Here is a 23,786-nt window from a genome sequence, read left to right as displayed (position 1 = left end):
CCTTAAGTTCCATTTCACAAATGGGCACCCCGTACCTAATATCAGCCAGATATAATATAATAGTATATAAGACTGCATTGCATAAACCACAACCAGAAATTATCTTTGTGACAATATCAGTTAGAAACTATAACTAAAGGCAAATGATTTATTTTTATCCCGTAAAAGGAAAAAAACTATAAAATCTTTAGCAGCCATGGATGCCTCAGCCCCCATGTCCAAGGGGGCCAGCTGTCCCTCGCCTCCCACCATTCTCTCTAATGATTTAACGTGAGGTTAATACAGAGCAGCTTTGCAGCAATAAGCAATGCCTTGGTTAAGCGCTCTTGCCCCTAAGTGTAGGGTTTTTGTTTGTTTGTTTGTTTTTAACTTCTGTGTAATATAGTTATAATTTTAGAGGCTTCATGGCAGAATATCCTGAATGCTTGCAAGTTTTTAAAATCAAGTTTAGTATTCTGAATGTTACTTAAAATCATATACTGAGGCTCATTGTGGGGAGACTAGAAAGTCCATCATGTAAAATAGATTAGCTACACATTAATATCTTTCAATTTGCCACCAGTTTATTGACTTGGAATAGCCATTTACTCTTTAAAGTTGTATACGTAAGGGGAAAGTTCCAGGTTAGATCTTTCAGAACATGAAATAGATCAAATATATAACTAGGATGGATTTTTTTCTTCTTTTTTTTTTTTTTTTGAGACAGAGTCTTGCTGTCACCAAGGCTAGAAAGCAGTGATGTGATCATGGCTCACTGCAGCCTTAAACTCCTGGACTCAAGCCATCTTCCAGCCTCCGCTTCCTAAGTAGCTGGGACTACAAATGTGTGCCACCACACCTGGCTAATCTTTTTCTTTTGTAGAGGCGGAGTCTCAATGTGTTGACAAGGCTGGTTTCAAACTCCTGGCCTCAAGTGATCTTCCCACTTTGGCCTTCCAAAGTGTTGGGTTTACAGGCATGAGCTACCATACCCAGCCTTAGGATGAATTTTATTTAATTGTAGGTATCTTTAGAATGTTTGAATAAGAACTATTTATGAGGTATGTGAAGCCAGCTGAGGCTGTATAAGAAAATTACATTTACTAATTGTCCTCTTTCCTCACACAAGAACCTAGACCCATTTAGAAACAGAGAAAAGGAATAGTAATGTTTACACCATGCCTTTACAATTTTTTGAAAAGAAAGCAAAAACCTTTTATGTGAGAAAATTACTTTTGTGTGATCATCTAAACTTTGGGACATATGATTAATATGGGCCTTATCAGAAATTTATGTTCAATGTAGTCCTTTAATTTGCAGGCTGGTTCAGCTGTTTGTAACATCTAGGGGGATAATGCTTAAAACATTGTCTTTTCGAGGAGTAAAGGATACAGGGCAGATGTGAAACTGGACAAACAGCACTTCCAAAGAGGAATTTAGTGCTTTTGATGCCTTGGCAATGACATCTGTCATCCAAAGTATTATGAAAAACTGAAAAACTTGCCATGCAGACTTAAAATAAATATTAGCTTCTACCATTTTTGGAAAAAAAAACATATGTGTGTGAAAATAGCTCATTGTAGGTCTTATCTAGTTAAAAGTTAATACTGAATATGCCTTATTTGCAGAAGTCACATGGTTCTTAAAAAAATTTTCTGGCCAGGTGCGATGGCTCACACCTATAATCCCAGCACTTGGAGGCTGAGGCGGGCGGATCAGAAGGTCAGGAGTTCGAGACCAGCCTGACCACTATGGTTAAACCCCATCTCTACTAAAAATACAAAAATTAGCCGGGCGTGGTGGTGCATGCCTGTAGTCCCAGCTACTCGGGAGGCTGAGGCAGAAGAATTGCTTGAACCCGGGAGGCAGAGGTTGCAGTGAGCTGAGACTGTGCCACTGCACTCCAGCCTGGGTGACAGAGCAAGACTCTGTCTCAAAAAAAAAAAAAAATTTCTGAGCTTGACATGGAGGCTCACACCTGTAATCCCAGCACTTTGGGAGGCTGAGGCAGGAGCATTGCTTGAGCCCAGGAATTCGAGACCAGCCTGGGCAGCATAGCGAGACCTCGTATCTACTAAAACTCAAAAAGATTAGCTGGGCATGGTGGCTGTGCCTGTAGTTCTAGCTACTTGGGAGGCTGAGGAGAGAGGATCACTTGAGCCTGGGAGATCAAGTCTGCAGTGAGCTATGATTGAGCCACTGCACTCTAGCATGGGCAACAGAGTGAGACCCTGTCTCAATAAATGAATAAATAAATAAATAAGTAGATAAAAATTTCTGACTGCTCATTTTTATCATTCAGTATTTGTTGACTTTAAATTACATGCATGTCAGACACTATTATGAAAGTCATAAAAATTACCTGGACAAAACAATGTAGAAAGAACTGTAAAGAAGGAAGGCAATTCTATTTAGTAGATTATCTGTAATAAATGGTCATGTCAAAGCATAGTAAAAGGAAAAGAAAAGTGAGCAAATTGAGGTATGTAGTTCTCTGAAGAAACATTCCGTTTTAGTATCAATAAGTCTATGGAGTGAAATTTTAGTTTAGTGGTTTAGCCACAGTGTTCCTATTAACATAACAAGGGTTGGGTTGTTAACTGCTCATGTTGCTAAATCATATCCCTAAGAACTCTGCGCATTCAAAACAATATGTGTGCTGAACATATCGGAAAGGACAAGAGCTTCAGTTCTTCAATTTTCATTATATTGTCCATTGCCTTTAAAAAATTGTGAAATGCATCGTATATTCAAATGGAAGAATAAAATATATACGTACAGCATAAAGAAGAATAAACTGGACATCCTTCTACTCAGACCAGATTAAAATGTAAAACACTAGCTGGGTGCGATGGCTCACACCTGTAATCCTAGCACTTTGGGAAGCCGAGGTGGGTGGATCACTTGAGGTCAGGAGTTCAAGACCAACATGGTAAAACCCCGTCTCTACTAAAAATGCAAAAATTAGCCAGGTGTAGTAGTGCACTCCTGTAACCCCAGCTACTCAGGAGGCTGAGGCAGAAGAATAGCTTGAATCCAGAAGGTGGAGGTTGCAGTGAGCTGAGATTGCGCTGTTGCACTCCAGCCTGGGGAACAAGAGTGAAACTCTGTCTCAAAAAAAAAAAAAAAAAAAAAAAAAAAAAGCCACTACATTGAAATCTTCTGGTGCCCTTTCACAATAATATTATCCTTCCTCTTGTCACCACCACCTTCATTGTCATGCTGAGTGTTGTGTGAAATATCCCCTTGTTTCCCTCCCCATGACTTTGCCACCTATCTTTGTTTTCCTATACAATATGCAATTTAATTTTGCCTGCTTTTGAACTTTGTATAAATGGAATCATTCTACATGTATTCTTTTGTTTCTTTTTCTGCTCAACATTATGTTTTTGAGATTAATTCATGTTGAAATGTGTAGCAATAATTTCCAGTGCCGTATAATGTTCCTTTGTATAAATATATCACAATTTATCATTCTACTATTGACAGACTTTTGAGTTATTTCTAGTTATTTTATTTTATTTTTATTTATTTATTTTTATTTTTTGCTTTTATCAGTAATGCTGCTATGGGCATTTTCTATAGGTCTCCTGGAATCTTGGCATCATATTTGCATGACCGCAGACTTTTAACTATTCATTTTTGTAACTTTTATTTATTTTTTTTTAACTCTTAGGTTTGGGGCTACATGTAAAGGTTTGTTATATAGGTAAACTTGTGTCATGGGGGTTTGCTGTGTAACTATTTCATCACCCAGGTATTAAGTCTGGTACCCAATATTTATTTTTTCTGCTCCTCTCCCTCCTCTCACCCTCCATCCTTAAGTAGACCCCAATGTCTGTTGTTCCCTTTTTTGTGTTCATGAGTTCTCATCATTTAGCTCCCACTTATAAGTGAGAACATGCAGTATTTGGTTTTCTGTTTTTGTGTTAGTTTGCTAATAATAATAGCTTCCAGCTCTATCCATGTTCCAGCAAAAAGACATGATCTCATTCTTTTTATGGCTGCATAGTATCCATGTGTATATGTACCACATTTTATCTATCCAATGTGTCATTGATGGGCGTTTAGGTTGATTCCATGCATGTCCTGCAAAAACATTGATTCCATGTCTTTGTTATTGTTAATAGGGCTTCAATGAACACTCGTGTGCATGCCTTTATGGTAGAATGATTTATATTCCTCTGGTTATATAGCCAGTAATGGGATTGCTAAAAATATGGAATGCCTCATGAATTTGCTCATCATCCTTGCGCAGGGGCCATGCTAATCTTCTATTGTGCCAATTTTAGTATATGTGCTGCCAAAGTGAGCACAAGCATTCGTTTCTTAGTTATTCAGTGTTCTTCTTGTTCCGCTGCATCTTCCTCTTTACAGTGAATATATATGGGGCCAGGACCACCATAGTCACCAGAGCACAAATTCTAGCTTTCCCTACCAAGCCCATTCCCCTCATGGCCACCTGGTCTATGGACAGGGTCCTCATTTACCTCCCAGCCAAGAAAAGAACAGGCTACTCATGGTTGGTATGAAAGTATAGACCATGCAAATGTTCTGGGGTGAGCTCAGTGAATGACTCCCCCTCAACCCTCTTTTCATATGTTTGTGTTTTCTCTTATTGTGGAGTACTGGTCCATGTCATTGGCCCATTTTTTCCTATTGAATTTGCTTTTTTCTTATTGATTTGTAGGAGCTCCTTATATACATATATATTCTGAACACCACCCTCCTTATTGGTTATATGTATTACAAATATTTTTTCTTCTTTATTGCTTGATTTTCATTCTTTTTTTTTTTAATAATGTGGAATGAAAGAAGTCAGACAAGAATGCATACTGCATGGCTGATTTAGATAAAACTCTAGAAAATGCAAACTACTCTCTAGTGACAGGAAGCAGATCAGTGTTATCTGAGGTGGGGGATGGTGGGGTGGGAGGGATGGAAGGTGGGATTAAAAAGGGCATGAAGAAACTTTGGTGGGGGTGATAGTTATATTCATATCTTGATTGTGGCCATTTCATGGGTGTAACCATATGTCCAGACTAATAAAATCATATATGTTAAATATGTGCAGTTTTTTTATTTCAATTATATCTCAATATATCTGCTTTTTTATAAAAAGAAATTTGAATATTTAAATTAAAGGGTATCTAATCTATAACCCTTAGCAATTTTTTTTATTATACTTTAAGTTCTAGGATACATGTGCAGAACATGCAGGTTTGTTACATAGGTATACATGTGCCATGGTGGTTTGCTGCACCTATCGACCCGTCATCTAGCTTTTAAGCCCCCCATGCATTAGATATTTGTCCTAATGCTCTCCCTTCCCTTGTCCCCCACCCCCCGACAGGCCCTGGTGTGTGATGTTCCCCTCCCTGTGTCCATGTGCTCTCATTGCTCAACTCCCACTTATGAGTGAGAACATGTGGTGTTTGGTTTTCTGTTCATGTGTTAGTTTGCTGAGAATGGTGGCTTCCAGCTTCATCCATGTCCCTGCAAAGGACATGAACTCATTCTTTTTTATGGCTGCATAGTATTCCGTGGTGTATATATGGCACATTTTCTTTATCCAGTCTATCATTGATGGGCATTTGGGTTGGTTCCATGTCTTTGCTATTGTAAATAGTGCTGCAATAAACACATGTACGCATGGGTCTTTATATTAGAATGATTTATAATCCTTTGGGTATATACCCAGTAATGGGATTGCTGGGTCAAGTGATATTTCTGGTTCTAGATCCTTGAGGAATCACCACATTATCTTCCACAATGGTTGAACTAATTTACACTCCCACCAATGGTGTAAACGTGTTTCTATTTCTCCACCGCCTCTCCAGCATCTATTGTTTCCTGACTTTTTAATAGTCACTATTCTAACTGGCATGAGATGGTATCTCATTGTGGTTTTGATTTGCATTTCTCTAATGACTAGTGATGATGAGCTTTTTTTCACGTTTGTTGGCCACATAAATGTCTTCTTTTGAGAAGTATCTGTTCATAGCCTTTGCCCACTGTTTCATGGTGTTGTTTGTTTTTTTCTTGTAAATTTGTTTAAGTTCCTGGTAGATTCTGGATATTAGACCTTTGTCAGATGGATAGATTGCAAACATTTTTTCCCATTCTGTAGGTTGCCTGTTCACTCTGATGATAGTTTCTTTTGCTGTGCAGAAGCTCTTTAGTTTGACTAGATCTCATTTGTCAATTTTGGCTTTTGTTGCAATTGCTTTTGGTGTTTTAGTCATGAAGTCTTTGCCCATGCCTATGTCCTGAATTGTATTGCCTGGGTTTTCTTCTAGGGTTTTTATGGTTTTGGGTTTTACATTTAAGTCTTTAATCCATCTTGAGTTAATTTTTCTATAAGGTGTAAGGAAGGGGTCCAGTTTCTGTTTTCTGCATATGGCTAGCCAGTTTTCCCAGCACCATTTATTAAATATGGAATCCTTTCTCCACTGCTTGCTTTTGTCAGGTTTGTTGAAAATCAGATGATTGTAGATGTGTGGTGTTATTTCTGAGGTCTCCTTTCATTCCATTGGTCTATGTATCTGTTTTGGTACCAGTACCATGCTGTTTTGGTTTCTGTAGACTTGTAGTATAGTTTAAAGTCAGGTAGCATGACATGTCCAGCTTTGTTCTTTTTTCTTAGGATTGTCTTGGCTATACAGGTTCTTTTTTGGTTCCATATGAAATTTAAAGTAGTTTTTTTCTAATTCTGTGAAGAAAGTCAATGGTAGCTTGATGCGAATAGCATTGGCTCTATACGTTACTTTGGGCAGTATGACCATTTTCATGATCTGATTCTCCCTATCCATGAGCATGGAATTTTTTTCCACTTGTTTGTGTCCTCTCTTCTTTCCTGAGCAGTGGTTTGTAGTTCTCCTTGAGGAAGTCCTTCACGTCCCTTTAAGTTGTATTCCTAGGTATTTTATTCTCTTTATAGCAATCGTGAATGGGAGTTCACTCATGACGTGGCTCTCTGCTCATCTATTGTTGATATATAGGAATGCTTGTGATTTTTGAACACTGATTTTGTATCCTGAGACTTTGCTGAAGTTGCTTATCAGCTTAAGGAGTTTTGGAGCTTACACAATGGGGTTTTCTAAATATACAATCATGTCATCTGCAAACAGAGACAATTTGACTTCCTCTCTTCCTATTTGAATACCCTTTATTTCTTTCTCTTGCCTGATTGCCCTGGCCAGAACTTCCAATAGTATGTTGAATAGGAGTGGTGAGAGAGGGCATCCTTGTCTTGTGTTGGTTTTCAAAGGGAATGCTTCCAGCTTTTGCCCATTCAGTATGATGTTGGCTATGGGTTTGTCATAAACAGCTATTATTTTTTGAGATATGTTCCATCAATACCTAGTTTACTGAGAGTTTTTAGCGTAAGAGCTGTTGAATTTTATTGAAGGCCTTTTCTGCATCTGTTGAGATAATCATGTGGTTTTTGTCATTGGTTCTGTTTATGTGATGGATTACATTTATTGATTTGTGTATGTTGAACCAGCCTTGCATCCCACAAAAGAAGCCAACTTGATCGTGTTGGATAAGCTTTTTGATGTGCTGCTGGATTCGGTTTGCCCTATTTTATTGAGGATTTTCACATCAATATTCTTCAGGGATATTGGCCTGAAAATTTCTTTTTTTCTTGTCTCTCTCTGCCAGGTTTTGGTATCAGGATGATGCTGGCCTCATAAAATGAGTTAGGGAGGATTCCCTCTTTTTCTATTGATTGGAATAGTTTCAGAAGGAATGATACTAGCTCCTCTTTGTACCTCTGGTAGAATTTGGCTGTGAAGCCATCTGGTCCTGGGCTTTTTTTGGTTGGTAGGCTCTTAATTACTGCCTTAATTTCAGAACTTGTTATTGGTCTATTCAGGGATTTGACTTCTTCCTGGTTTAGTCTTGAGAGGGTGTATGTGTCCAGGAATTTGTCATTTCTTCTAGATTTTCTAGTTTATTTGAGTAGTAGTGTTTGTAGTATTCTCTGATGGTAGTTTGTATTTCTGTGGGATCAGTGGTGATATCCCCTTTATCATTTTTTATTGTGTCTATTTGATTCTTCTCTCTTTTCTTCTTTATTAGTCTAACTAGTGGTCCATCTATTTTGTTAATGTTTAAAAAAAAACAGCTCCTGGATTCATTGATTTTTTTCGAAGGGTTTTTCATGTCTCTATCCCCTTCAGTTCTGCTCTGATCTTAGTTATTTCTTGTCCTCTGCTAGCTTTTGAATGTGTTTGCTCTTGCTTCTCTAGTTCTTTTAATTGTGATGTTAGGGTGCCGATTTTAGATCTTTCCAACTTTCTGTTGTGGGCATTTAGTGCTATAAATTTCCCTCTCAACACTGCATTAGTTGTCTCCCAGAGATTCTGGGTTATTGTCTCTTTGTTCTCATTGGTTTCAAAGAACTCCTTTGTTTCTGCCTTAATTTCATTATTTTCCCAGTAGTCATTCAGGAGCAGGTTGTTCAATTTCCATGTAGTTGTGCGGTTTTGAGTGAGTTTCTTAATCCTGAGTTCTAATTTGATTGTACTGTGGTCTGAGGGAAGTTTGTTATAATTTCTGTTCTTTTTCATTTGCTGAAGAGTGCTTTACTTCCAACTATGTGATCAATTTTGGAATAAGTGCAATGTGGTGCTGAGAAGAATGTGTATTCTGTTGATTTGGGGTGGAGAGTTCTGTAGATGTCTATTAGGTCCACTTGGTCCATAGCCGAGTTCAAGTCCTGAATATCCTTGTTAATTTTCTGTCTCATTGATCTGTCTAATATTGACAGTGGGGTGTTAAAGTCTCCCACTATTATTGTGCAGGTATCTAAGTCTCTTTGTAAGTCTCTAAGAACTTCTTTTATGAATCTGAGTGCTCCTGTATTGGGTACATATATATTTAGGATAGGTAGCTTTTCTTTTTGCGTTGATCCCTTTTGTCTTTCTTGATCTTTGTTGGTTTAAAGTCTGTTTTATCAGAGACTAGGATTGCAACCCCTGCTTTCTTTTTGCTTTCCATTTGCTTGGTAAATATTCCTCCATCCCTTTTTTTTGACCCTATGTGTCTTTGCACGTGAGATGGGTCTCCTGAATACAGCACACCAATGGCTCTTGATTCTTTATCCAATTTTCCAGTCTATGTCTTTTAATTGGGGCATTTAGCCTATTTACATTTAAGGTTAATATTGTTATGTGTGAATTTGATCCTTTCATCATGATGTTAGCTGGTTATTTTGAACATTAGTTGATGCAGTTTCTTCATAGTGTCATTGGTCTTTATATTTTGGTGTGTTTTTGCAGTGGCTGGTAACAGCTTTTCCTTTCCATATTTAGTACTTCCTTCAGGGGTCTTGTAAGGCAGGCTTTGTGGTGACAAAATCCCTCAGCATTTGCTTGTCTGGAAAGGATTTTATTTCTCCTTATGAAGCTTAGTTTGGCTGGATATGAAATTCTGGGTTGAAAACTTTTTTTTTTTAAGAATGTTGAATATTGGCCCCCACTCTCTTCTGGCTTGTAGGGTTTCTGCAGAGAGATCCACTGTTAGTCTGATGGGCTTCCCTTTGTAGGTAACCTGACCTTTCTCTCTGGCTGCTCTTAACATTTTTTCCTTTGTTTCAACCTTGGCGAAACTGATGATTATGTGTCTTGGGGTTGCTCTTCTTGAGGAGTATCTTAGTGGTGTTCTCTGTATTTCCTGAATTTGAATGTTGGCCTGTCTTGCTAGGTTGGGGAAGTTCTCCTGGATAAAATCCTGAAGTGTGTTTTCCAACTTGGTTCCATTCTCCCCGTCACTTTCAGGTACAGTAATCAATCATAGGTTTGGTCCTTTCACATAGTCCCATATTTCCTGGATGCTTTGTTCGTTCCTTTTCATTCTTTTTTCTCCAATCTTGTCTTCACACCTTATTTCAGTAAGTTGATCTTCAATCTCTGATATTCTTTCTCCCACTTGATAAATTTGGCTGTTGATACTTGTGTATGCTACAGGAAGTTCTCGTGCTGTGTTTTTCAGCTCCAATAGGTCATTTATGTTCCTCTCTAAACTGGTTATTCTAGTTAGCAGTTCCTGTAACCTTTTATCAAGGTTCTTAGCTTCCTTGCATTAGGTTAAAACATGCTCCTTTAGCTCAGAAGAGTTTGTTATTACCCACTTTCTGAAGCCTACTTCTGTCAGTTCGTCAAACTCATTCTCCATCCAGTTTTGTGTCCTTGCCAGAGAGGGGTTGTAAGCATTTGGAGGAGAAGAGGCATTCTGGTTTTTTGAATTTTCAGTTGTTTTTTTGCACTGTTTTTTTCTCATCTTCATGGATTTATCTACCTTTGATCTTTGAGGCTGATGATCTTTGGATGGGGTTTTTGTGTGGGGGTCCTTTATGTTGATGTTATCACTTTCTGTTTGTTAGTTTTTCTTCTAACAATCAGGTCCCTCTTCTGCAGGTCTGCTGCAGTTTGCTGGAGGTCCACTCTAGACCCTGTTTGCCTGGGTATCATCAGTGGAGGCTGCAGAACAGCAAAGACTGCTGCCTGCTCCTTCCTCTGGAAGCTTTATTCTAGGGAGGCCCTGGCCTAATGCCAGCCAGAGCTCTCCTGTATGAGGTGTCTGACGACCCCTGTTGGGAGGTTTCTCCCAGTAAGGAGGCACAGGGGTCAGGGACCCACTTGAGGAGGCATTCTGTCCCTTAGCAGAGCTGGTGTACTGTTGCTTTTCATTCTTAATGGAAAACCCAAGTCCTTTTTTTTTTTTTTTTTTTTGAGATGGGGTCTCGCTCTGTCGCCCGGGCTAGAGTGCAGTGATGCGACCTTGGTTCACTGCAACCTCTGCCTCCCGGGTTCAAGCAATTCTCCTGCCTCAGCCTCTCCAGTAGCTGGGACTACAGGCATGTGCCACCACGCCCAGCCCAAGCTCTTAATTTTAATACTACTTGATTTATTGATCTTTTAGAAATTTGCATTTTTGTTCTTATTCTTGAAACAGGGTATGAAGAAAAATATTCTCCTATAGTGTCTTTGGAAATTTTTATAAATTTGTTTTCATATTAAGTATTTAGTTTAATTGTAATTCCTTTTTTGTGTTAGGGTGTAGGATATGAATACAATTTTATTTCTTTTCTATTTGAATAAGCAATTGACCTAGGGTCATTTATTGAGAAGTTCATCTTTTCTCATGATCTGTGATGCCTGCTTTGCCATAAATCCATTTTCTATATGTGCATGGGTTTGTTACTAGGCTCTCTATTATTCTGTTGGTCTATTAATCTATGCCTGTATTACTATCACACTGCCTTAATCTCTGTAGCTTATAGAAAGTATTAATATCTAGTAGGGTGAATCTTCTCCCCAACCCCTATGACTTGTTCTTCCTCAGGAGGGTCTTGGCTTCAGCTGGCCCTTTATTCTTTCATGTCAGTTTTATAATCAGCCTGTTGAGTTTCACACATACACACACATGCACACTCTGGTAGGATTTCAACTGGAATTGCACTGAAGTTATAGGTCAGTTTAGGGGGAATTACTGATGTATGAGAGTCAGTCTTCCTACCCAATAATATGATATATATTTTTTTCCAATTTAATCTTCTTTAATGTCTTTTAAGACTTTTTTTTAGTTTTCACTATAAAAGTCTTACACATTCTTTGCTATATTGTATCCTAGGTATTTAAAAATGTTTATTGATATTTTAAACAGTATATTTAAAAAATTATATTTTTAGTCAATCCTTGTGTTTATCTAGAAATGCAATTTACTTTTGTGTATCAATTTGGAATCCAACAACTCTTATTTAAATTTTTATCTGTAGCTTGTTTAAGATTTTCTGTGTAAGCAATCATATCATCTGCAAATAATGACGGTTTTCTTTCTTTACAATCCTTTACCTTTTATTTCTTTTTCTTAGCTCCTTCTGTGCAAGAACCTCCAGTATCATGTAGAACAAGACTGATTATAACAGGTCTCTTTGTCTTGAAACTGAGCTTATAGAGAATGCTTTCAGTTTAATCATTAGGTATGAGGTTTCTATGGGTTTTTTGAGATCCCCTTTATTGGGTTAAGAAAGTTCCCTTCTATTCCCAGGTTGCTAAGGAGGTTGTTGCTATTATTTTTAAAATAATAAGAGAATGCAGAGTTTTATTAACTTTTTCTGCCTTTATAAAGATATGAATTTTTTTACCTTACACTGTTAATGTGGTGAATTACTTTAATTGATCTCATATTAAACCAATCTTGCATTCCTAGGAAACATCAACTTGGTCATAAAAAGTTATCTTTTTTTATGTATTGTCTGATTTGTTTCACAAAAATTTTGGTTTTTAGGGTTTTTGCATCTATATCCATTCATAAGCAAGACTGGCCTATATTTTTATATTTTCTTCTTTTTGTCACCCAGGCTGGTGTGCAGTGACACAATCACAAGATTCACTGCAGCCAGCCTCAACCTCCTGGGCTCAGGTGATCCTTGCACCTCAGCCTCCCAAGTAGCTGGGACTACAGGCACATGCCACCATGCCTGGCTAATTTTTAAAATTTTTTTTATAGAGACAGTGTTCCACAATGTTGCCCACTCTAGTCTCAAACTCCAGGGCTCAAGCAATCTTTCTGTGTTGGCCTCCCAAGTTGTTGGGATTACAGGTGTGAGCCACTATGCCCAGCCTTTTTTTTTTTTCTTAGAATACTCTTGTCTGATTTTGAAAGCAAAGTTATATCACAAATGAACTGGGAGAATGGTCTTTCTTTTTCCATTAGATGGAATAGTTTGTAATAAATTAGAATTGCCCAATGCCGTGATGTTTGGTATAATTTCCTAGAAATCTATCTGGATCTGAGGATGTGTGTGTATGTTTAATGGGAATATTTTAAAGTACTGATTCAATTTATTTAAAGCTTATAGGACTCTTTATGTTCTCTAGTTTTTTGAAAGATTTTTTGGATAAGTTTTTATCTATTTCATCTAACTTTTCAAATTTATTGGCACAAAGTTGTTCATAACACCATTATATTTGTTTAATCTTTGTAGCAACTGTGGTTTTAGCCCCATTTTATTCCTGATTTTTTAAAATATAAGGCCTCTCTCTTTTTTTTCTCTCCTGATTATTCTTTCTAGAGATTTTCATATGTTATTCTTCTTTTGAACTTTGTTAATTTTTGTCTTAGTCAGTTTTGTGCTGCTATAACAGAATACCATAGACTGGGTAATTTATAACAAACAGAAATTTATTAGTGCACAGTTCTGAAAGTCAGGGAGTCCAAGATCAAGGTGTCTGCATCTGGTGAGGGCCTTCTTGCTGTGGCATAACATGGTGGAAGGCATCATATGGTGAAAGGGCAAAGAGTGCTGGGGAGAGGCAGACCCACTTCTGCAATAATGAACCCACTCAAGTGATAATGGTATGAATGTATTCATGAGGGCAGAGCCCTCATGACCTAAACACTTCTTAAAGGTCCCACTTCCTAATATCATCACAATGGCAATTAAATTTTAACATGAGTTTTGAGGGGGAAAAACATTTAAACCAATTGTCTTCAATATATATTGAATTGTCTTCAATTGTCTTCAATATATATTTCCTGCCATTTTCATTAACTTTTGCTCTTATTTGTATTATTTTTTCCATTTTCTTGAATTTATTTTGCTGTTCTTTTCCCCTAACTCCTTATGGTTGGATGATTATTAAGTTGAACATTTTTTTTTTTTTCCTGAGGGAAGCATTTACAACAGAACCTTTAAGAACTCTTTAACTGTGGACCACGGTTTTGATATATGATGTGTAATCATCCTGGTATTTTTATATTTAGACATTATTTTTCTTAGTATTTTCTAAGTATTTTCTAACTTCTATTTTAATTTTTTGATTGATGAGTAATTCAGAAATGTATTCTAAATGTTTAAATATTTGATTTCACTAGTTATCTTTTTATTATTATTCCTAACTAAAGTGCATTGGAGTTAAATTATATTTTCTGCATGATATCAGTTATTTGACATGGTGATTTCAAACTGGCTAACCTGATGACTTAGCTTTTGGCGAATATTCATAAACTTTTCATGTCAATCATGGAACTAATTATATGAAATCTCTTGTTGTTGGGTGCAGTGTAGCTAGATGTATCAGATGTACGTGAGCATGCTGATGGGTGGCTTATGGTGGGGAAGACAATATCCAATGATGCCTATAAGATAACCTTTCTTAAGTAAGGCAGAGGGACTTGGAAGCTATGAAATTTTTCTATTTGTTTTTGAAACGCCATCTGAAGGAGTATCTAGGAGTCTTATAGACTTTGGTAGCCTAGGGCTTGTTGCAATTTCTACTGCTTCTGTTGTTCCGTACTATGCAGATCCTAAAGTGAAGAATTCTAGTCGGTTAAATTGATTGCTCATTTTACTGGAACACCTCAGAAATGAATTGAGATTTATAGAATGGTTCCTGGCCCTGTTATTTGCATGAGAGTAAATGCTAGCCGATATATCAGATCTTTCTAGCCCGGCAAAACCCAAACCTGAAAAATATGAATGGTCTAATTAGCTGGCTATTCCAGGTGCTTGAATTAGTTCATAAAACAAACACTGCAGCATTTTGCTAGCTGGCTAAGAAAATGACATGTTACAAGGCAGCAGACAAGAGAACAGTTCTAAGAGGAGCTAATCAACTCTATCCAAGGTGGAATAGCTTAGGTGAGAGTGCCAATAAACATGCCAACTCATTTCTCCAGTGTGTCTGGCTAGAGGGCTCCTACTCACAAACATTTATGTGAAAGCACTTTGGTGCTTTATTTAAGGAAAAGGCACGCTTGTATTTATCCAGATTATTTACAAATGATTCCTGCTGATGGGATCCATCCTCTGAATGACTTCCCCCCACAGGTTGACACCTTCAGTTTGGTATGTCACGCCTACTCTCATATTATAGGGCAAGAGATTCATGTCCCCATTTTTTTTTTTTTTTTTGATGGAACATGTGACTATATAACTTCTGCAAGGAGTCCAGGTACTCTCGGCACTTTGCTTATTTGTAGCTGAAGCGAGGGTGAACACCAAGGAAATAGAGAGCCTGGCCTGGGAATGGAGAAGGAAGGCTTCAGGGATGCAGGGACTTATAGTGGGGAAGGGAATGTGTATGGAACCAACCAGCTCCAGGGATCCACCTGGAAGGTTGGTGGGAAGTAGTGTTAAGCTGCTTCCAAGTCCTTTTCCCAGTAGAAGATGCCTGATTTTTTCTAACCTGGGCTTTCAGTGGTGGAACACACTGCTGTGGCTGGAGGACTTGTTCACAGCAATCTTTTACAAACTTATATTTACTGGTTTAATAGTTTGTTTTTTTTAGTTGATAGTATTCATTCTTTTGGAAAATCAGGATGTTTTCCAATATTATATATGCTATGCCACATAAGAGGTTGTGATATTTCACATTAAATGTGGAGAAGGTCAGAATCTGAGAGAGTTGAAAAATCCATCCATTTCACATATCAGAACATTGCCCAATTATAGTATCTTGACAGTCTTCTGTTCTTTGTTCTTTGTGATTTTCAGGCAATACCACCAAGTTCCTTTGGCATTCTGGGTAGCAGGTCAATTGGACCTTTTATGATAAGAGATTTTTTAGCTAGGATGGTAGTGGCTTTAAAAAAACAGCCGGGCCCATTTGGATTGCTAGCTTGGACTCGCTTATATCTTGCTGAAAGTATAGGATGCTATGGTTTTTCATAGAGATAAATTATTTATGAATATCGACCCACCTCCAGCTTGACGGCTGTCATCTGGTGTATGTTGCCTATCTATTTTACTGACAATTCAGTAGCATAATGACTTCTATGTTTTTGGAGGGCACTTTTGAAACTATTGTGCTGTCTTAGATGGTAATTTCATCACCCTTAGGAAATTATGCTAATTTTACTGATTTCTAAACCACTTTTCTTCATGTAACTTTCTCATGTCATAATAAAACCACTTATAACATGTAAAATAAATTCTAATGCTTTTTTTAGTGGTATCGTGTCTATATCATAATATAATCCATTTCCTCTTGAATATGTAGATATTTTTCAATTTTTCCTTATCATAAATTCCTAGAAATGAAATTATTAAAGAGCATAAAAATTTTTAAAAGACTTTTGTTACTTCTTGCCAAATTGCCCTCCATATTTATTGCACTAATTTATATTCTCATTAGCAATGTATAAAAGTAGACATTTCACTGGTCGTTTCAATAAAGCTAGATATTGGCATCTTAAATGATTAATACTATAGTATTTCATGTTAAAATAGGAAATATGTCTTGGCAGGGTTTGAGTAAATTTTTTGTTTTACTTTGCAATTTATTAAGAGATGAGTACATTTAAGTCTTTATTCCGCTTGAAATTAATTTTGATGTCTGATGTGAGATAGGGGTCTAACTTATTTTTCCCAAATATGTAACTAGTTGAATAATCCATAATTTTCTGACTGATTTGAAATAATACTCTTTTGATTAACTAAATACACTTATTTCTATAGACATTTTATTTAAAAATGTGTTTTTAAAACATTTCAAAACCTAAAAAACTTTAAAAAGCAGATTTAAAAAAATTACTTTTTCTTTTCTTTTTTTTTTTTTGAGACAGAGTCTCGCTCTGTTGCACAAGCTGGAGTGCAGTGGCGCAATCTCGGCTCACTGCAACCTCTGCCTCCTGGGTTCAAGTGATTCTCCTGCCTCAGCCTCCTGAGTAGCTGGGATACAGGTTCCTACCATCATGCCCAGCTAATTTTTGTATTTTTAGTAAAGACGGGGTTTCACCATGTTGGCCAGGCTGGTCTTGACTCCTGACCTCAAGTGATCCACCCACCTTGGCCTCCCAAAGTGCTGGGATTAGAGGTGTTGGCCACAGCGCCCGGTCAAAAATTACTTTTTAACATTAAACTTTTGTCAAAGAGGAATTGTAACCTTTGCATATTAACAATAAAACCTAAACAAATTATGTAATTAAAATATAACATATCACTATGACTCTATAAATTATGGTATTTGCCATAAATGTGGGAAGGATCAGCATGTGATTGAGATAGCTGCCTACATATCAGTTACATTTTTGGGCCACTTTTCGGGTTGTCTCAGTTGTCTTCAGTGGGAAGAATTCCAAAGCTCTCTGTTAGAGGTAGTCTGTGTTAGGTTCTGATGAATGGGTGAGACTAAGTCTCCAATGTCTCACTGTTAGATCTGTTCTTCTGACCTGGACCTGGCTTTTCATGCATCACTGTCTTGACCTTGGCTTGCCCTGTATTCTCTACTTTCTGACTGTTTGTCTGGTGTCTGAATCACAGCTTCATGCTGATAGTTCCCTTCCCCTTATTTGCAGACTGCCTGGCCTTCCTGGTTTTACCTTAGAGCCTCATTTCCCTGATTCATTGCAGTTCTTAGATGGTCTCACTGTGTCAGAAAAAAAGGTGCCTTCTGGTTAGCTGACCCTTCCCATAGCTCTTTCTTCAGGTACTGGCCTTTTCTTAGACATTTTCATTATACGCAATAAAGCTTATAGAGCATGAGGTTGCCTTTTAACTCTAGGTACAATATATTTGCAGACTTACGGTAATAGATATCTGGGCTGTCTATTAAAGCAGTTTAAGAATTCATCATTTTCTTTTTTACTACGTCAGTTGCGCTTTGGTTTCAAGTGTGGTGTGGGTCTTCATTTTCCTGTGTATTTTGCCTTGAGATTTGTATTTGTATTTATTGTAATAAAGAGAAATAATAATAATCATGATGATAAGACAGGACCAAAGAAAAGTGCCAACTAAGAAAGGAAGAACAGAGGGAAATAAGATCAGCAAACAACGTTTACTTTAGCAACGTGACTAAAAAAAGGGATAATGCCCCAAACAACATGGTAATCACAATAACTGTTTTGAAACTTCATATCAAATTATTTGATGGTGTCTATCAACCACCAATTCTATTTGAAAGACTTAAATAAAGGTATGCCCTTTAAACATTTAGCAAGTAGAGCTTACCTATGTGAATGTACAAAATACTCCACTTCCAACTACACCACTTCAGGTCCATAAAAGAGTGAAGCTTCAAAAACAATTTTTGGTAATCTTTTGTACTATTTAGAACTCTTTAGGAAAGAATTTGGAGATTCTTTTTTGTTTACCGTACAGCAATGAAATTCTGCAAATACATATTAAGAACAACAATGATAATTTTTCACTTTTTCTCAGCAAATATCAAATTAGGAGGCCTAAAGAATGAGCTATGTAGTTGCCACATGCTGTGTCTTTGTTTTTATGCAGTGTAATCTCAAGTCTTCCATCAATTCAGAACAATTAGTTCTTCTTTCTATGAAGAAAGTAAGAATAATCGATTTCAAGTCATTAAAGACTAATCAATTTTCGAAAGCTTTGCCTTCCAAGCATTTTCTGGAAAATAAGTGATGTCTACTGATAAGTCATAAGTGTAAGGAGATGATTTTATGAATTGGAATTAAATGAGTATTACTAATTGATATAGCAATAAAAGCAATTTTTTGAGCTTCAGAAAGTTTGGCAATCTATTGGTTTGTGTTTCAATGGATTATTCATTTTATGTTTTTTTATTTCCATTAGCTTCTCTACATTACAACTCCATAAGGCATTTGAAACAGGATGTAGATGAAATATGAGACTGAACTTTTTCTCTGAATCTTTTGGTGGGGCAATGGGCTAATATGATGTTGAAAAAGGTATGCAGGCCTAGTTCATGAAGCCGTCAGGGAAAGTGTATGGAAAAGACAAAATAAAACAAAAGCTAAATCTCTAAAGCATGGTTTATAACCTGTTGTCTTCAGACCCCAGAGGCCTTGGATTTTTATTTTTTATTTTTATTTTTTAAGATGGAATCTTGCTCTGTTGCCCAGGCTGGAGAGTAGTGGCACAATCTCAGCTCACTGCAACCTCTGCCTCCCGGGCCCAAGCAATTCTCCTGCCTCGGCCTCCCGAGTAGCTGGGATTACAGGTGTGCACCACTATGCCCGGCTAATTTTTGTATTTTTAGTAGAGATGGGGTTTCAGCTTGTTAGCTGGGCTGGTCTCAAACTCCTGACCTCAGGTGATTCACCCACCTCAGCCTCCCAAAGTGCTGGGATTACAGGCGTGAATGCCCGATGAGGCCTTGGATTTATTAAGTGACCCTCTAATTCAGTGGTTCTTAACCCTACCCTGACAAACAGCCAGAAGTCAGATCCCCTCCAGGGCCCCTCCCCCTACCAATTGTGATTTAATTGGTTGGGGTGGGGCTAAAACATCAGTACTTTCCTAAAGGTCCCAGGTGATTCCAGTATTAACAAGGACTGCCAAGCTCTGTTCTATTCCTATGTATGTCTAAGTGTCTGTAGGCCGAAGAATACCTTATATACATGCATATCTTATTTCACCTTTTCTCTCTAATTTCTTTATAATTTTTCTCTGTAATCTCCACAATTTACAATTATAACTTTATAATTTTTGAGCTATATTTTGTAACTCAAAGACAAGGTCATTTGAAAGTGTTATGGAATTAATAGGGGCTTTTGTCATTACATATTTCCTCATAAGTATGTTCAGGAAACATAATTACATCATGTGGACACTCTTAGACTTGAACAGTTTGAGCATTTTGGCTATGAAGGACCTAAGGTAGATTCAAGATTCTGGTTTTTAAAAATCACCCTTGTAGATTAAACGTTGGTCAAGATTAGTTCTTGGCTTAATCATGAGTACTGGAAAATTTTACTATAAAGTATTGGGGATAGAGTCCTTAAATACAGAGGGAATAAAAGAGATCTTAGGCAACCCATCTTTGCCATGAATGTGGGACCTGGATAAGATTCTCAACTCTGAATCTTGCCTTAGGGAGCCTCCAGTGATTTCTCTGAGAAAGTAGAAAGAGAAGATGGATTTGTTTTGCTTCGAGGCTTCTTTCGTACTTCTAAAGTATGTTTTTTTGGGGCTGGCTGGGGTTCTTGAGCATATTAAATATAATTCTTTCTCAAAGACATGAAAGCTGAGTTCAGAGGTTGCTTTTTACAGCCTTTGTGGATCTTGAAGGTGGGAATCCTTTTTCTGGGTGTGCTTCATGGCACCACATTCAACTCAGAAACTTGCAGATGGGTTTGCAAGTGCAAGATCCTGGGTCAGAAATGTATCCAATTACTGTTCTCTATGAAGGAGGCACAGTTCAGTTCCTTCACTGAGAAGTAAAAATTGCTTTTGGCCTTGTGACTTTGTCTTTTTAAAGGTTAAAAATCATGGCTGCGTGTTATATACAAAAGACAGATCTGCATAAAAGGCATGGAAAAGATTTCTGCACTTCTCAAGAGCAGTTGTACTTAAAATATCTGAGATAGAAAAAATATTATGACATAAAAATACTCAAAGCGGTAAGAGTCTACCACAATTATAACAGCTCATTCCAGATTTTAACAACTTTACTTTACCTTAATTTATTAGAAATCTCTCCTGTTGTAGATCATTTCTTGTTCTTTTGTCCCAAGGGAGATGAGTAAAAATTGGGCACCATTCTCCATATGACATTTCATTATAATCCTTGAGGCATTTGTTAGTTTCCTATTCAAGTTTCCATTTTCAGAAACAAGCACATTTTTTGCCTTCTTACTAGTCCTGTTTCCTCCTTACCTGGCCTTCTGTGAAGCTCTGCTGGTGATTGTGATGACCTTCTGAAGATCCTGGGCTTAAAAGCTGTTAGGCAAAATTCCCATCCTTACCTAGACAATTTTTACTTTCCATTTCAAGTCCTTTTCCTGAAATTAAAAAAAAAATCGTCTATGTCTGTATCTATATCTAAATCTATCAAACTTCTTTTTGAGCATCTGTACCATGTGGATGACCCACAGGCAACTAAACCTTGAAATGTCCACAACGAAACTCATATTCCCCAGAATCTGTTCCTTACTGCGTTCCTCACTCAGTGAATCATCCCACTACCCACCCAGACATCTGCACCAGAAATATGGAGTCATTTTCACTTCTCTAACTTTCACAGCCTTTCAAATTAATCAGCATAGAATCAGTTCTATTCATTCTACCTCCTAAATATCTCTCAACTCAGTCCATTTTCCACCACTCCTACTACCACTAACCACCATCCCAGCCCAGAGATGGTTCATCTCTCACCTGGACCTCTTGCTTCCAATCCATTCTTTACATGTAGCCACAGCAGTCTTTCTAAAATGAAGACTCAGTCATATCACTCCCACTCACCTTCTTAAAACTCTCTAGTGACCCCTCGCTTCCTCTATGATAAATTTACAATTCTACACCTAGTTACTAGGCACCCTCTCATCAGCCTCCAGCTGCCTTTCCTACCCCATGTCTGACACTTCCCACAAGAGCCATCTTCAACTTCTTTCTATTCCTCAAATTAACCAGCGTTTATTGCCTCTGGACTTTAGAGATACTATTCCCTCTTTCTGGGACACTCTCCTCCACCTCTCCCTAATGCTTCTCTCCTTTTTTTCTGGATAATTCCTATTGATCCTGTGGGTATCACCTTAAAGACTTCACTTTCTTTGGGAGATATTGTCTGACCTTAGACTAGTTGTGGCACCCTGCTGTTGTGTTCCATAATGCTCTGTGTTTCCTCTACTATTATACTCATTTGTGGTGATTACTTGGCTAGTTAAATCTATTTTTTAATTTCATCTATTATTAAACTTTTGTTCCTTCTATAATATCAGAGTAACATGTTCCTTTATCTAATTATTTTCCTAATTTTCTTCATCTACTATAATTAATTTGTGCCTCAATTTGGGACTCGGCTTTCTTGATTGTTTTTAATTGGAAGATTAATCTACAGATTTATGTATATATTAAGAAAGTGCATAATTGTATCAGTGATTCTGATCTCCCATTAGATTAGATTAATTTGATTTTATCAAGTTTTGAGTTAATTTGTGAGAATTATCTTATAAGTAGTGTAATGAAGACACAGACAAAGCATGTCCTAAGATGCATTATTTTTTAAAACCATTAAGACTTAATGGAGGCTGGGTGCGGTGGCTCATGCCTGTAATCCCAGCACTTTGGGAGGCCGAGGCAGGTGGATCACTTGAGGTCAGGAGTTCGAGACCAGCCTGGCCAACATGGTGAAACCCCCATCTCTACTAAAAACACAAAATTAGCTTGGTGTGGTGGCACATGCCTGTAATCCCAGCTACTCAGGAAGCTGAGGTAGGAAAATTACTTGAACCTCGGAGGTGGTGGTTGCAGTGAACAGAGATTGCACCATTGCACTCCAGCCTGGGCAAAAAGAGGGAAACTCCATCTCAAACACACACACACACACACACACACACACACACACACACACACACAAGACAAAAAAACAAAAAAACAAAGACTTAATAGAAAAAATCTTTCTTCCTAGCTTTTATTTTAAATTAAAAGATTAATACTTACCACATGTATTAATACAATTACATTTTCTCCTTTTTGTTTTTGAGACAGAGTCTTGCTCTGTCGCCCAGTCTGGAGTGCAGTGGCGCAATCTTGGCTCCCTGCAACCTCTGCCTCTCGGGTTCAATCGATTTTCCTGACTCAGCCTCCCGAGTAGGAGTAGCTGGGATTACAGGCACCTACCACCACACCTGGCTAATTTTTGTATTTTTAGTAGAGATGGGGTTTCACCATGTTGACCAGGCTGGTCTTGAACTCCTGGCCTTAAGTGATCCACCCACCTTGGCCTCCCAAAGTGCTGGCATTACAGGCATGAAGCACCGCTCCAGGCCACATTTTCTCTTTAAGTTATCAGTTTATCAGGTGGATTTAGAGAGGTGAGGAGATGGTGGGGAGAGTTTAGACCATTTTTGTGACTCCTTGTCATGCTAAAGCATCCCAGTGTCTATTGTTCTCATGTGACTTTGGATGCTTTAGCAATGGGGTAGCAACCTACTCCATAGCCTTGGTAGTTGGTCTACTCAGACTCAGAGTTGAGTTTTGGTCGGTAAGAGACCCTTCTCCAGAGATGCAGATTATCACAAAGGTAAGGGCAAACAGGCTGTTCCTACTCCAGAGTGGATTTTCAGTCCATTCCATCATGGCCAACACCATTGATATGCAACCATCAGAATACATACCGCTCTTCTTGTTCCTCCCCATTTTAAGGCATTTCCCATCAATAGGTTTTATTGCTCTCACTAATGACTAAAGTCTTTATCATTTAGGACAGTGGTTCTCATATGAGGATAACAGAGGAGCATTTAAAAAAATACCAATGCCTAGTAATGATTGATTCCATTTGTGATGACTTTCTCAAGTTAATTTTCAGATGCAGTCAGGGGGAACAACCACTGATTTTGGTCAAAGATGCACTTCACCTTGTTTAATAAATTGATTTATCAACCTTCTACTCTCTTCATATGTAGACTTTCACCTTTATCTCAATCTCCCCCATTCCAGTAAATGATACTTCCGTCCACGGTTTCTCAAGTTAAAATCTGAGGCTCATTGTCTTTTGTCTATTCTCCCCTCCCAACCAATTCATCAGGAAGTACTACAGACTCAACTTCCAACATATTTGTCTACTTCTCTTTACCCTCATTGCCTTTTTCTTAAACCCAGACTATCCTCATACCTTACCTGGACCACCAAAATTTCCCAACTGGTCTATTTCAATTCTGTGTCATCCTCCACAAAGTTCTTAATTTTAGATAAGAATAAGCCATCTAGGTTTATAAAATCTTAATATTTTACTACATTGGGCTTTTTTTACATAAAAGAGTCGAATGTGTTTTATTATATAGCATTTTATTTTTAGAAATTTTATTTCATAGAATATATTTTTATATTAGAAAACTTCAAATGGGAAAATAACAATTTTTTA

The 23,786-nt window shown here is 37.6% G+C and overlaps 1 protein-coding gene and 1 non-coding gene across 2 annotated transcripts in view; one reads left to right on the top strand and one right to left on the bottom strand.

Annotated features, from left to right (window-relative positions):
- The window catches only part of LOC134728681 (probable 3',5'-cyclic phosphodiesterase pde-5), a 99,717-nt gene that overhangs the window by 65,214 nt on the left and 10,717 nt on the right, over positions 1 to 23,786 (top strand). The gene's annotated exons all lie outside the window — the stretch shown is intronic.
- LOC112439250 (U6 spliceosomal RNA) lies at positions 4,193 to 4,295 on the bottom strand. Its single transcript, XR_003027532.1, has one exon. It is a non-coding gene; the product is annotated as a U6 spliceosomal RNA (small nuclear RNA).

The sequence above is a fragment of the Pan paniscus genome, chromosome 13 (assembly GCF_029289425.2).
Source record: "Pan paniscus chromosome 13, NHGRI_mPanPan1-v2.0_pri, whole genome shotgun sequence".
In the NCBI taxonomy this organism is placed as follows: domain Eukaryota; kingdom Metazoa; phylum Chordata; class Mammalia; order Primates; family Hominidae; genus Pan; species Pan paniscus.
The sequence above is the reverse complement of the archived record's forward strand: the minus strand, read 5'-3'. Positions and strand labels throughout refer to the sequence as shown.